This window comes from Etheostoma cragini, chromosome 15 (genome assembly GCF_013103735.1).
Source record: "Etheostoma cragini isolate CJK2018 chromosome 15, CSU_Ecrag_1.0, whole genome shotgun sequence".
Taxonomy (NCBI): Eukaryota; Metazoa; Chordata; class Actinopteri; order Perciformes; family Percidae; genus Etheostoma; species Etheostoma cragini.
This window is the reverse complement of record NC_048421.1, coordinates 4,071,417-4,087,181: the sequence shown is the minus strand read 5'-3', so window position 1 is coordinate 4,087,181 and position 15,765 is coordinate 4,071,417. Positions and strand designations below refer to the sequence as shown.

The 15,765-nt window shown below is 40.5% G+C and overlaps 1 protein-coding gene across 1 annotated transcript in view; it reads right to left on the bottom strand.

Moving 5' to 3' along the window:
- Positions 1 to 10,647, bottom strand: part of pvalb6 (parvalbumin 6) — a 41,743-nt gene extending 31,096 nt beyond the window's left edge. Inside the window, exon 1 of the mRNA XM_034894923.1 lies at positions 10,384 to 10,647. The gene's annotated coding sequence lies outside the window, so the exon portion shown is untranslated. The remainder of the gene's footprint in view (positions 1 to 10,383) is intronic.
- Positions 10,648 to 15,765: the final 5,118 nt, after the last annotated feature.

The window sequence follows — 15,765 nt, the reverse complement described above, 5'->3', positions numbered from 1 at the left end:
GGTGGATTTATGAGTACTGGGTGAATCCAGACAGCTAGCTAGAATAACTATATTACTATAATAATCTGACTTTTCTCTTGCATGACTAAAACAACTTTTGAACGTACTCATATACTCAGTACTCAGTCCTTCCTCCACAGCGCTGTGGAGGAAGGTCTGCTAATGCGAGACTAGAGAGGGTCTAATGAGAGAGTTGCTATTGAGTTGTTTTACAGGGAAAGGTCAAGGCTTCATTGATCAATATTTTTGATCCAAACATGGAATCAAAGGAGTCGCTGTAATGTGAAACGGTCATTTACCCGGTCAATCCCATTGAGAATCAATGACAAGTCCCCCCCTTCCCATTCAGCATCATGTAAGTTTCGGCCACTATTGAAGAGATTTGTTTTTTTTTGTATCTTTGTTGCTTGGAACCAAAAATGAACCACATCTTTAAAGACTATTCAACAGCCTGTCCTTTATAGAACACATCTTAAGTACATCCTCCTTTGTCATCTTTTTACCTTTTGTCTTTGTATCTTGTCTCCCTGTTCCTGTATCTTGCATTCATCTCTACAATAGTGTCTCCCTCTTGGCGTCTCTTTATTTCTACCTCTCTTTGTCATCTTGGCTTTTTGTCTGTCGAGCAGCTTTGCCACCTCATTGTCGCCCCCTTTTCTTTTGGTGGGACGCATTCACTCCCGTCTCCCATTCTCATCTGGCATAGAGCATTACAGGCTACCCCAAAAAAGAAAGGAAAACACAATTTGTATTCTGGACCATGTCTGTGATGTGAGAAGAGAGCAGAGAGAGTGTGTGTGTGGGGTGGGGGTGGGGGGCAGCAAGGAGAGGAGGGATTGTAAAAGCCACAGTTTGAAGTTGGTTTAATTCACCGTACATGAGGTTGGGATGTTTGGGGGCGTTCGCCTACATGGTTGTTAGCAGATTTGTTTCTTCTTAAGGAGAGAAGTTTGCCCTTGTGAAAGACTACACGGTCATCCACTTTATATCATAAATAGGATTTTCACTTCTGCTGCTACTTGCAATTAGCATTTATCATGTCAACTAGTATTCATCCAACTAATTTTATGCATCATTAGACAAGTGGTTTGTGTATTGATACATGACGTGACTGGAGTGCGCTTGGTGGTTATTTTGGCACGTTGAAAAATAGACTGTGTATCCTCACATCTGGATAATGATGCGTTTGGTGGAGTACGAGAGTAAGTAGGATAGTAATCCACACGTCAACTCGAGCGCTCATCAATAGACTTTTTTCAACGCTGGTGGCATGGTTACATGGTGTGTGTGTACATGCATTTGAATTGTCATCCGAACGAGTGAGCAACCCTGGCCTGCACGCATGAGTGTGCACATGAAGGCCAATTTGTGCCAGTATGTGTGTTGCCCTGCATTCCTAACCCCGGCAGTCATGCCTGGTCAGCAGCAGCAGCAGCAGCAGCAGCTGACAGCCTATTGTCACTTACGGCAACTCCTGCAGTAACAGAGCAATGGAGGGGGGTGGGGGCTCCATTGACCTTGCAGCAGAAAACCCCGACAGTTAAAGCAGTAGTAGCACACTCCTGACTGCTCATATATAAAAGACACTAGCTCCAAAAGGGGCTTCCACATAAACACATACACACACACACACACACACAAAATCCGTCTTAGTGTCTCATGTTCATTCTGACACTCGTTCCACACACAGACTTGCCTCAGGCCTGTTCGCCGAGGCCACAAAACAAGAGAAAGAGAGCAGGATGGAAAATGGGTGAAGAGGCAAGTGGGTGAGGATGGAATATGCAAATTCACATAAAGGAAAGAAATGTGCAGTTATTTATAAAGCCACAAAAGACAGACACAGTGTAATTGAGTTAAATTTCCAGGGGAGGATCTGAATACAGACACAGCCTGCTATGACGGTATACAACTCAGTAAAAATGCCCCATCTCCATGAGCATACGGCTTCTGTATATAATAAAATAAGTTAGGTAATGTGAAATACATTTTCACATGTTGGTTCTCACTTTCACAGAAAAGCAGACACACCCCTCAACCCATGTGACAAAAGTCAGGGTCAAAAGTCTTTGCTCCATAGAAACAGGAAAGCCTCATGAAAGCATTGCCCGTCTCCAACCTAACACCTCACACCAATGATAACGCAGGCCTCAGTTGGGAGTCACCCGATTGAATATGACACAAGTAAACGCGTCATGAAGGAGTGCAATATGGGATAAACATTGTTATTGAGTGTTGCTTCTGTTGCAGGCTTTTGTTTATCCTGCTGGATCAGATCACTGATATGAATTTTGAAAGGAAACGTCACAGTATTTAAACCCTTGAGATTGATTTTAGTGCTTACAAGTTCAATTTTTTTTTTTGCTGCATTTCACAGAGCTATGGAGCCTTAGTATTCCATAGCACTCTGTCAGAATAAGGTCCCCTTTGAACTAACATCATTTAAATTTTGGTTAGGTATCGAAAGACATCAAATCAAATTCAAAATGGCAGACCATCACTATGCAAATGTAAATACAGTATATGGCTATTAATGGAAAAATGTTGATTACAAATAGTTCATAATAGTATGATAGTCAAAAATCTTAAAAATCTTCTATTCAAAATGTATAACTTTAGAATTGCAGCTTTAAAAATAATGTCAAATACACAATGTGTTTGTGTGACAAGTTGGAGTCAGACTTAAAGGGAAACCCTTTGTACATGTACGGTACGACGCCATATGTGGGAAAACATTTCTGATCATTTGCCTCATGTGATGTCACCTGAGTAATTGTCGGTTGAGGCAGAAGACTTTCAGCCTCAAAATTTCAAAATGGGGGGGTGTGGAGTAAGAAAATGTGACCTTGACACACATCCCTGTTCAGGGTAGGGCCTCGAAGCTACATTCGCCGCTACTAACAACACATCCAGATTTCTGACTGAACTGTTGGCAAAAAAAATGATGATGTGTCTGGTTCTGCTGCATCAATTTAGCTGAATTCTCCTTAAATGAATGTCTATCCGGAGTTCTGACAATATTGTAAAAAGATGACGCCTAATCTGTAAAGTATTAGTTGATTCTGTTAATTTTTCTCTAAATCTCTTCTGGTCCTTCTCGGCTGAAGTATAGTCATACAGCACACATACACACATATTTTACTCAAATCATAACATGTTCCTTGCACCCTTTGCCTGGTCGCACCTTTAAACCTTTCCACCCTTCAGTAAATGTGTGTACAAAAAAAGAGAATGAGCGAGATATAGAAAGAAGCGGGTAGTTATGATGTAAAAACATTTTCATAGGAGCATCAGGTCAGATGTGGGGTTAAAGCTCAGTCCTGGCATTGACCTGAACATATCGAGCTAGCGTCAAAACTTTTTAGGCCCACGTTCTGTTGGGAATGTTTCAGGATAGAGCTGAGCAGCAATGTAAGCGATAATGCAGAGATTGCACCAGGGAGGAGAGTGTATGGGTGATGGGATAAGGATTGCAGATTAAATTAAATGTAGAGTCAGGGAATTGGAAATAAAGGTCAGGCGAAAGGAGAGTACAGGGAGAGGAGGAAGCGATAAATGGAAGGAAAACCTCCCCTGGCCTTTGGTCCTGAGGGGCGGGATGCGGTCTTGGATATGACACTAAAGGGGAGTTGATGGTTATTGTTCACAACGAATGCTGCTTTGGAAGGCTACAGCTACGGCTTATCTCGCCTAATCTCTGCTATTGAGATGAGCTGTCATTCAGTTCATGGGTAGATAATGCAATTCCATCCAATTCCATCTGACCATTGAGCTCCACATTAGCTCGAGCTGTTAAAGATAACTCTGCTTTGCATATAGGGCACTGGGCCTGAATGGCACTTCTTCCTTTTCCCACTTGTTCTCTTGTGTCGCTGCTGGGAGCTACAGTAAGAACTTTTCACTCACTTTGAATAATCCGACTTTGAAAACATTAGATGCATAAAGAAGGTAAAGAATTTGAAGTGGTGCTCCTTTTTGGAAAGTTCTGTTTTGGATTTAAGTTTTATAATACACAAAGGGATGCATTTTCGTTTTTATAGGGACATTTTTCTAAAATGTGAAGTAAAATAGTAACATACACTAGGTCTATGTATTGTGAAATGTGTTTAAGGATCATTGACCTTTAACGGAATAGTTTTGTACATTTTGTGAAATAAGCTCATTGATTTTCCAAGAGTAAATGAGAAGAATGACAGTACTCTGACACGAGAGTGGTTTCCATATTCTCATCTAACTCTCGGCAAGAAAGTGAAAAAGCATATTTCCAAAAATATTTAACAATTTCATCAAGAATATTAAACCCCTCTTTTTCCTTTTAGAATCGAAGTGTAATCATGGTAAACTTAGCAGTATATCTAATAACAAGGTACAAATGTGTTCGTTAATATACAGTAATGTTTCTATGAACTATAAACCAACGGTTTTGTTTTCAATGAAGATTGAAGTCTACGAAGTATGTCCCATATTAGATCCACAGGAGTATGAGAATTCACCCTTAAAATTATAAAACCAGTTCAAAGTGGCCTTAAATAAGAACCAATGAAATAACTGCATTTGTATAATTCATAAAAACCTATTACAGAACAAATTTGTTGACCAAGGAAAAATGTATTCTTGGATGCTGTTCAGTCCGTAAAGAAACGGTGTAACACTCTATATATACCATGGCTTTGTTCCCCAAAGATGGAGGCTTTAAGTGGCTTTGATGAAATAGGTCACATCATCATCCTGTTTAATTTTTCTTTCCTAAAAAAACAGAAAAGAAAAAAGTTCAAGCTCTATAATAAGAAAAGTCTCAATCCATTTTTGCTTGCTCTCGCTCCCATCTGACCATGGGTTCATTAATGATCTCATTTAAGAGGCCACGGGTTTTCTAATTGGAAGTGGGCTGACTCCTGTTGCACCGGGATGACTTCTGTGACAGTTTAAAGTTAGTATCGACTTTTTGACCTCACTAAAAATAATCTTGCTTCTGTCACCGCAGCACATAGAAACACACCCAACCCTTCAAATAACTCAACAACCTTTTGGACCTGAGTTTTCCCTTAAGAAACAGAAGGGCTTTGCTTGAAGAACACTTGACACTTGCTCACAAATGAGCAGCAGCACAGAATACCCTTAAACCACACTGCAATTAAGCCATTTGTTGGGATTGTGTACAACACCTTCCCCAGCTATCCAGTTGCGCACTGAGCACCGCTTCAATACCATCACTTCTTTAAATATTAGCAAAACCATGACATCTGACGTTTTCAACGGTAGAGGAAGTATTCAGAAAAAAGTACTAAATACCACACTGTGAAAAATACTCTGTTACAGGGACAAGTCCTGCATTGGATATGTTACTTATGTAAAACTATGTAAGTATTCAAAAATAAAAGTACCCTTCACATTTACGAAACTTGAAACAATCCAATTGTTCCGTCAATAAACTAAGTGTTTAATCGGCTAGTATTGTAGTATGTTGTTTAATTTATTAATTACAATTTAAATAATTAAAAATTGAAAGTAGCATGAAAATAAAAGACTCAAGTAAGGTAAAAGTACTTCAAATGTATACTTAAGTACAGTACTTGAGTAACTGTACTTAGTTACATTACACCACTGGATGTTTCATAAGATGCCGTTCACTTCTCGCTCAATTCCTTATTAGCAGGTTCCAACGGCAGTGCGACCCACACACACACACACACACACACACACACACACACACACACACACACACACACACACACACACACACACACACACACACACACACACACACACACACACACACACACACACACACACACACACACACAAAACCGGCTGTGTCAGGCACACTTTTCACTGATCATCTTGCATATTAGAAGGGACTATGAAGCGCTCTCCAGATGCCGGCCACCTCGCACAACATCTGCCCTTGTCCTTGGCAATTAAGACTCACCGGCGACAAACCTGTCTGCCTGTCTGCCTTGGCCTATTATGATGTCATCTTTTTTGATGGGTGTGTATTATGTAGATGTGATTGGTCTGTTGGTGAGAGAAATGAATGTTATCTCTGACCTAATCTGCCATGTGTCTATGTGTGCACCTATATATTTTATTAGTTTGCCTTTGCGGGAAAAAGGTTCAGGGATCTCTGCTGCAACAGTATTTCAACCTAGATGACTTTGCAGGCAGACTGATAAGCAAATGCAGCATTAAGATGACACTGAGTGCTTCCGATTGCTAACCGTCCCAGTTTCTCTTCTTTTCAGAAACTTGTCACCTCAGCAAAAGATTATCCTCTTCTTCATATTCTTTTATTAAAATCGGTTTTAATTAATGCCTTTAACAAGGGCCCAGAACAGCGGGTTAACTGTGCTTTTCATGATAAAATCAGCCCAAATGCAAATTGTCTCTGAGCGATTTCTGTGCCATGGCTGTGGACAGTGTGTAGGCTGTGTAGAAAAAGATCACAACCAATTTAAACAACACTGAAATGAGGAAAAATAGGGAATGGAAAGTAGGGAGGAAAGAAAAACAAAAAAACAAAAAAGTAGGATAAAAAAAACAAGATCAAAAGAAATGCACCGGAGAAAGCATTTTCCATTTTTTCATGGATGTTTGCCCTCATACGCAGTGCTCTCTTCTGACTACTCACAATTAACTGACCTGTTCAGTCTCTCACCAATGTTGATAATTCCACGAAAACAACCCGGTAAAATTACATTTCCCTATCCAGTCCGCCCACTGGCAGGCTTCCACAAATCACATTCACTGTTACTGTATGTGTCCGCACAACAGAGACAGCAGAAGAAAGAAAATAGACAATCAGATGACAATTGGCAGTGTAGAACAAAAGATAGGATCCCCGACAGTACACATAAATACACACAAGCATAAGGTATACACGCACACATGCATGCACGCAATCATCCCCCAACTGCTCGCAATATTTGTGGTTTCACATCAAGTCTGAATGCAGGTCTGCACAATGAAGCCAAGGTAGTAAGAGATAATGAATCCATTTCAATTGGCAGTTTCAAAATACATTTAGCTGTTTGTGTGGGCTTCTGTTCCTTTGTCCATTTCTAGTGAAGCTAGAACTCTGGCTCTATTGTACCAATGTCATTCCCATCCGCCTAAACTGGAATTTGTGTTAAGTGCTTACTCGCAAATGTGAGTTAACATGCTAAAGTAAGATGGTGAACCTTCTCCCTGCTAAAATCAACATGCTAGCCTTGTAACTGTGAGCATGTTAGTGTGCTGAGGTTAGCATTTGGCTCAAAGCACTGTTACAGCCTGACAGGGCTGATTCTTAGGCTTGTTTTACATTAGTGCTATTTGAATGAGTCGGTAATTAAACCAGTTGGGATTTTTATATTTAAAATGACCCGTCATTAAACCTAATTATTTTTTAAATGATTTCACACTTTTAGATTGATGTATAATTATTAGGAACACCAAGGCAGATATCTGCATGCCCCATTAATGATAATCATTAAGTATAAGTCACACCTTTTAGCTCTATCTTTCAAAAGAAACCATTGCAGCTAGCGCTCTGTGGATACTTCACCTCATAATATACTAATTAATGAGCAGTGGTATAGACAAGAGAACCCCCTACGGAGGGAACCTTCCAGGAGTGGCTTAATTTCCCATTTTAATGGGATCAATATCTATCTATCTATCTATCTATCTATCTATCTATCTATCTATCTATCTATCTATCTACCTACCTACCTACCGCAATAGAAAAATGAATTTATTTAAATTGTTTTTGCAACTCCTTTTGTAGGCATGACTGTACACGTGAAGACGCCCGTTGCTGGTGGTCTGCCCTTGAACCAATCACAACATAGACATACAAGAATGGATACTGTGTCAGTTTGAAGGACTGTGTCTGGATCCTTGTACTGTGACCGAATAGGGGAAGTGCAAACACACACACACACACACACACACACACACACACACACACACAGGCACAGACACACACATGCTATTTTTCCTTCCCACTGCCACGCCACAAGAACCACCTCAAACCAGCATTTAGCAGTTAATCAGAGCGCTTAATAGGACCAACTAGACCACATATTGTCAATACACACACATATAAAAACACAAATACTCAGGTGAACGAACCCCAGTTATGGTGCTTAAATTTATTTCCCTGTCCACCTGTCCCAATCCCACTGACACAGTCTGAAATTTCTCCTTCACTGGTTCTCCATGCGTCCCTAAACACCCCAGCATCAGTACTTCACAGGTCTACACACATTTACACATCCACATTCTTTTTCTTCATTTTCCTTCCCACACACTCATTTAAACCTACTTTCCACCTGCCTGTCCCTCTTCTCTCTCTCCCTCTCCCACACACACACACACGCAAAAACATCCCATACCCACAGTTAGGTCTCATCCCCCAGAAGCATTATAACACACCTGGGTATTTCACACTCCAGAGAACGCCACGCTCGTTAAATCCCTGATTTCAAATGAAATCAGGAAAGGATATGCTACCATGCATCCCGCCTGACTTTTATATCTAATGGAGAACTGGTGATAAAGTTTATGGCGACTTGAGAGTGGAGAAAGGTCCAAAAGGGTGTAGACTATATGTAATCTATAGTATGTTGTTGTGGGGGAAATTATAACAATAATGACTACATAGTTCTTTACTCTCATGTATCAGTCTCTCTTTATCAAATTATCTATTGAGTGGTTCAAATCCTATATATCTGACTATTTCTCAATATCAATTCTGCAAAACATACTTGTGGTGTACCTCAAGGATTGATTCTGGGCCATATTAATTTTTCTAATCAAATGCTTCCCAGTGTTCAATATATAGTTTTGTGTATATCCAGATGATACAAAACTGTTACTTCCTCTCAACCCTGCTGATTTTTGAAGTTTGGCTGCCCTAAAGGAGTGATGGATAATGTGTAACTTTCTCCATTAATGAGCACTTGAGATCAATTTACCAATATTTTATTCCAAGTTATTTATCTCATTGGAACTGGCACAAAATTAAACATGATATTATTCACTTCATAAGGCATTACACGGATTGGCTCCAAGCTATATCTCTGATATATGCCCATTCGTAAAGCTCTGCTTGCCATGAACTTTGCTACAGATATTCAAGGTACCTAGAGGATTTATTCTACTGACTTTTCCTCTAGTGTCAACAACAGATCAAAGTCTTCCCCTACTCTGTGAAAGATCTCAAGCTCTGCCTCCCAAAATTCTTGTCTAATTGCTGCCATGTTTCTCATTTCTCCTTATGGTGACCTAAGGAGGTATCTTAACCATCTCTCCTCCTCACCTCCATTTTATCCCTTCTTCATCTTCTCCCTGCTTTTCTAGTATTACGCACCGCCCCCCACAGCCCACCCCCCACCTATACAATTGTCACTATCTAATTGGCCTACATTGGCAAGGCAGGAGAGCAGCGCTGTTTCACAGCTGTTGATCTAAGAGGGTTGGCGGTGGCAGAGAGATTGTGGCAATGGTGGTGGCGAGGAGAGGGATGACAATCTGGAACAGCACTAAGAATGACGCAATGAGGAAGAAAGACTTAGGAGGAAAAAGAAGTTTGAGTCTGGTGCAAAATCACCACTCGCACCTCAGTCTGTCCACACATCTGTTATTGTGACGTTATGTTGTGCCAATAAAAATAAAAAAATGGATCAGCAAATTAAAATGCAGTGTCACTATACATCACAACCTTCTCTACATTCCTGTATAGTATGGACTATAGGTAATTTTAATGTATAAGCACATACACTGCAGTTTCATTCAAGCATCTGCTCCAAAGCCTCGGCATCACCCGCACAGGAATGCAATGGGTCCCCCCCCTTTGTCTTTCTCACACATACGCACACAATGAAGCACGCACGCACACAGAGAGCGGGGAACCAATCACCATCGCCTGTTTCCAGGTCCTGTTTGTGAATGGGATTTCTTACGGGAGAGGAGGAGGCATGCAGCTGCTACGCCGGGGAAACATCGGCATCCCATTCATATTTTTTAATTATTTCAATCACTCTGTTGGCTGCTCTCTAATTAATATTTTATGTTTTTCTTTCATTTACATTTGTGCTTTTCTTGACTCTTTTTGGTCTTTTTCCATGCAGCAGTCAATTGTGACTGCTGCATCAAAATAGCCTTTTTTCATGCTTTTTATTCACTTTTTCCATGACACACAATTATCTTTACCATCATCTAGTACCAGTAGCCTTTTTCTACATCTTTTTCAATCTCTTCTCATGTCACTCTGCCATATGCTGCAGAACAGAGGACTTTCTCCACTACCCTTATTCTCTTCTTTTCACCAGTCATCCACCAAAAGATGCATGTAAGGTAACGACCGCAACACACACAGATAGACATACTGCAGACACTTACCTCCGGTGACAGGGTCTTCGTCCAAAGTGCTTCTGAATCCTCAGTAGTTGAAGGAAGAGCGGCGAGCGTGCAAGCTTCTGCCGGCTGGAGGGAATGAAGGACAGAAAGAGAAAAAGAGACAGAAAAGAGATTAAAGACTGGAGACAGCAGAGAATGGGAGGTAAGAAGAGAAAGAGAAAGTGGACAAGAGCAGGCGGGCTATGCGATCCGAGAAGAGGAGGCTGCTCCGGCTGGCTGGAGGTGAGATGAAGGGGAGAAAGAGAGAGGGAGGGAGAGATAAAGGAAGAGGGAGGGAAAAGGCGAGGGTGCACTGGATTGGGATAGGAGGGGATTGGGTGATGTTTGAGAGGAGGAGGAGGGATTGCAGAGAATAGAGGGAGAGGAAAGTTGGAGAGAGGAGGGAGGAAGGAAGACTAAGGATGCATGGACAGAAGAAAGAGAAGAAAAGATGGTTAGAGGGGAGAGAGCAGGAAGGAGCAGAAGGAATAGTAAAAAAAGGCAACGAAGTAGAGAGCTTAGAAAATGTGTACATTCACGTTATGAACAGAGGGGCTTTGATTTGTTGGAAATACGTGAAACCATCAGACTTCACACAACTCTCTCTCTACTCCGTTATAACTGTAACCTTTCACAGCCACCAAGAAATACAAGAACAACCCATGCCAAGACGTTACATGCCGCCCTCCCTGGAGACAATCAACTTCAGAGTAAGGAAAGTGTCCTTCCGTCCAATAAATCAAATTGTAACCCAAAGTCTGTGTTTCTCATGTTCCGGACTCGCCGGAGCCGGTGGAAGAAGGGCCAGGAGAGAAAAAACAGAGAAAGAGTAGCAAGAGAAGGTGAAGTAAGAAGAGCTGACATAGTTTTGTAAGAGCTGGTATCAGAAAAATGGAATTGGGGAACATGCTATGCTAAGAAAAGGATAGAGTGGTAAGACCTGAGGGTCTTACAGGGCATGTGGACAAAGGGATGGGGGGGGGAATTGGCCTCTGGGTAAATGTACTTGGATGAAAGGATGGCGAAGAAGAGAGAAAGGTAGGAAAGAAAAAACGTCTGAATAGAGGATGATGATATTGTGAAAACCCACTGATCTGTCAGGTTCCTTTCAGAAAGCTAAGGGAGGATGATGTAAATTGTACCGTAATGTCACTGACTGCATGCAACCATTATGAAACAACAAGCCACTGGGCACAGACATGTAAAAGGCCCCCACCGTATAGACAAGCAAGACACACTGACTGAAAGACATTCAAGATAATGGCTCCATTCGGGGCTTTAAAATGACACTTGCCAACCAACAGAATGCGGGTAAAATTAACTTTGGCATGTAACATTTTAAAGTTACTAGTTAATTTGGCCAGTGATGAATGTAGCGAAGCGTCATTTTGACTTGACCGGCTGCAGAAATTATGCAAAATGGTCAGTGTTTCCAGAGTGGTCGGTTTTCTACTTGGGTGGTTTTGTGTCTTTGGCTTGGAAATGTAATTGTTATCTGACAACACTGCATGTACTACTAATCCTACATTTCCCATGAACACTAAGTCTTGACACGTAAGACAATTGCTGGCTATGTGCCTAGCGTGCATGGTATCGATTAAGAGCTCCGCTGGAACTGACAAGACCGGAAGATCTAAAATTAAATAATAAAGTTAGTAATGGAAAAAAAAACGTGGCAAGTAAAAAGGTTGACTTAAAGCCCTGGTTGCATCATTTGTAGTCACTTTGCACCTTTTTGTACCTGTTATACATCTCTTTATAGTCGTTTTGCATCTCTGTGGTGTTTTGTGTTTCTTTAAAGTCTTTTTTGTTTTGTTTTTGAAGTTGTTTTACATGTCTCTGGACTGGTTGTGTCTCAGTAGTGGTTTGTGTCTCCTTGGGGATGATTTGTGTCTCTTTATGGTTGTTTTCTCTCTCTTTGTACTTGTTTTGTTTTTGTAGTCATTTTGCATTTCTTTGTGGTCGTTTAAGCCGAGTGAATTGCTCGCTCAATTCACAGAAAAAGTGGCATGATAAAAGACCTTCTGGACATGGTTTTGTAAAAAGGTAGTGATTTATGCGTTGAGTCTTATTCATCTTAGTTGGACCTCAGGGGCTAAAAAGGACCTGTGATAATAGAGATGTGATGCATTTGAAAATCTCTTTTTGCATTGAGTGTCAGAGGTCCGGGTCAGCTCCAGTACTCTGGAGCTGATGAGACGAGGATTCATTTTCTCAAGGTGAGGACTAATTTGCTCAAGGACACTTGATGGCCTACACCGAGCTTAATCTTGGGACTTCTGTTTCTCTTTCAAAAATAGCTTTAGTCAGCTGTTCAGTGGCAGTCCATTTCCACAAAAGCCTGCTAAAATCAAGCTTTCAAAAAAAAAAACTAAAATGGCCAAAGGCTTCCCTGTAAGGTGTTGTTTTCCACGCACTGCTGCACCATGGTATGCTCAGGTGAAACATCCTCCAGAATGTGTGTACATAGGTTTTTACTGCGAGTAATAGCCCACTTGCATATTTTACGTTTGTAAAATAGATAAACACACTGTATGGGCGCAGTTCCATTTAAAGAACTGCGCCCTTCCTACGGTTTAGTTGACTCCAGAGCTGCAGATCAGACACCGGCTGTCCGTCCTGCTCAAACCCCACTGGCAATACAAGAACAAGTGAGTGCACAATCTCCAAAGTAAAACACAAATTATTTATCCGGATAAAAAAATCATTGTTGGATTACGGACTTTTCTCAATGGTATCTGGAGCAGAAACTGAAAAAGGTAAGAGAAGTGGTTGTACTATCATTGCTCCCAGGCTATTACATGCAATGTTGAGTGTATGCTTTTGAGTGCTCATGTCATTTCAATGGCTGCACGCACCAGCGCTGACACGTGCATACATTTCAATGTGACTTCTAGTCTCGCTCTAGAAGGCTGCTGTGACTGTGTGCGTACGCGTGTGTGTGTGTGTTCTGAGTTAAAAAGAGATGGCTCATAATTAATGAGACAAGAGGAAGAGAGCAAGACGTGTCTCTTCCAGCTGTTTATCAGCCTAGAGCACTCTGCTCAGATTAAACTACAACTACTTTATAATTACTATAATGCATTCTTACTCGACAAGTAAAGTTTTTAACCTTTTTTTCTTAAAAGGAGTCAAATAATTGACTTTCTCCCTTCCCTCTTTCGCTCTAGCCCCCCCTCTCCCTCTGAAACACTCACTATTGATCTCATTAATTTACATTACATTCTCATTAGCCTCAAAGACTATTTAGTTTTACACCAGCAGGAGGATGGCAGTGCAATGGCAAAAGCAGCGCTCTTTGTTAACGCCAACAGATGGGTCCAATCAGTTGGATCATGCGGTGTATAAATACCATAAGGACTTAATTTGATGAATTAAAATAATATTGTTGTTACTGAGCAATTTATTTTGTTGTTTAAAATGTAAAACAAAATCCGCCAAAACAATGATTCCAGATGTAGAATACAATACATGCAATGCTTGTTTATGCAAGAGTCGTAAATGAGATTCCTCTCTCGGAGTCACTCTAAAGCAGCATTTTGCAGACGAAGCCGTGACCCCTGACAGTGTCAATCCATCAAAAATCTTTAGCATGAGAATGACGTTTTCTTAACTTTTGTGCAAAAATGCCAAAAGTGTGAAAATGTCTTCATAAAATAAAAGATCTGTAATTAAGATCACAAACTCATGTTCAGCTATGTAAGAGCTACACATAGGCACACCAAGTGGGACAGCAGTAGAGGAGCACCACATCCACAAACAGTGTACGAACACAGCAGAGCACGCCGGTATAGCCTTAAGCAAAAAGCTGTGACGTAAAAAGAAAAACCCTCACCAACGAAAAAAGTAATCTAAACAAACAATAAAAAATAAAAAAATTGATTATTTTTGGGCCTTTCTTTGCAGGACAGCTGAAGATGTGAAAGGGGAGAGAGAGGGGAAATACAAAAATAAACAATATTACTTTATTATTGTTTATTTTGTTTTCTGTACATTTGCCAACAAGGCTGTAAACTGGATGTTTAGTGGTGGCGCTGTTAGTGGTGAAGAGGATATACGTATATAAGTCTCCTGTTGGTTCATGCTTAGTCAGCGTACAGGTTGACTTTTACCATACACTACAATTACCGTACATTATTCCTCACATAACTCCACTCTCCATCGAATGGAGTGTGTGTGTGTGTGTGTGTGCATGCGTGCGTGTGTAAACACACTGTGTCTGTTGACAGTCCATTTGGTGATGATGGTCTCTTGGACTGATGTTATTTACTAACAGATGAATTCATTCAAACAGAAAGCGATTTGAACCCCCAGAGGTAGTTGCTTAATTCGATAACCCAAACCTCTGGCACTCAGCTTTGCTGGATGTAATTATTTTTGCTGTGTCCTGTGAATCTGTCCAATTCAGTCAATTTTTTTGGAATGTAAGAATTTGTTCACTCAAAATGAGAACAAAATCTTTTGCACAAAGACTGAAATATACCCTCTACAATCATTTATATTTTCTACAATCAATTATCGTCAAGCCATCCGTCCATCCACAGAAGAGACGTCCTGCTAAACAGCAGTTGTGGTTTGCGATCAGCAGGTGGCATGATTGAGGTTGAAATGGCACTGCTGCGCTGCCTGGAATATTCTGTTTTTTTACTGTAGCATTACTGTATGATTAACTAAGGCATTCACAAGAGTGTATGGCTGAATCATATGAAAAGAAGCAACATAAATGTAAAGTAGAGGAGTGCCCTTAAAATACAATGACATGTGTCACATATTCATATGACTTTCCCTGAGAAGTAACATACGTTTATGTTTTGTGCGACACTGAAGTTACAGTCCAATCCTTTTACTGGCAAAATCCACCTCTAGTGGGGCAGAAACGGAGGGATATCGTTCACAAGTGGATACAAGCACCAAATTTGGTGTGGTTATCCCTCTGGGGTCAATAATTTGAATAATAACATTAGCCACTTGATTTTCCAAGATGGCTGCCATTTCCATCATTGGAAAACCCATATCTTGCAACAAATTTTTACTCATGGAATACATTTCAGTGTTTTTACCTTTGAATCCTATGTTTTTTGACTATGAGGATGTCACATACATATCTATTTGTGTTTTGAGAATTTTAGTTTTATCTGGAGTAAATAATGTGAAAAAACATACACAAAATGTGATATAATTCCAACACAGAAAATGTATTATGAAGTATGCCAAAGTAACAGGAGGTTTTACGTTATTTACTTTTTTGGCCGACACTGAAGACTCCAAACACATTGGTAGCACATCGCCTAATTTGGTGAGATAGGAGCTACATACAGTGGGTACGGAAAGTATTCAGACCCCTTTAAATTTTTCACTCTTTGTTTCATTGCAGCCTTTTTCCAA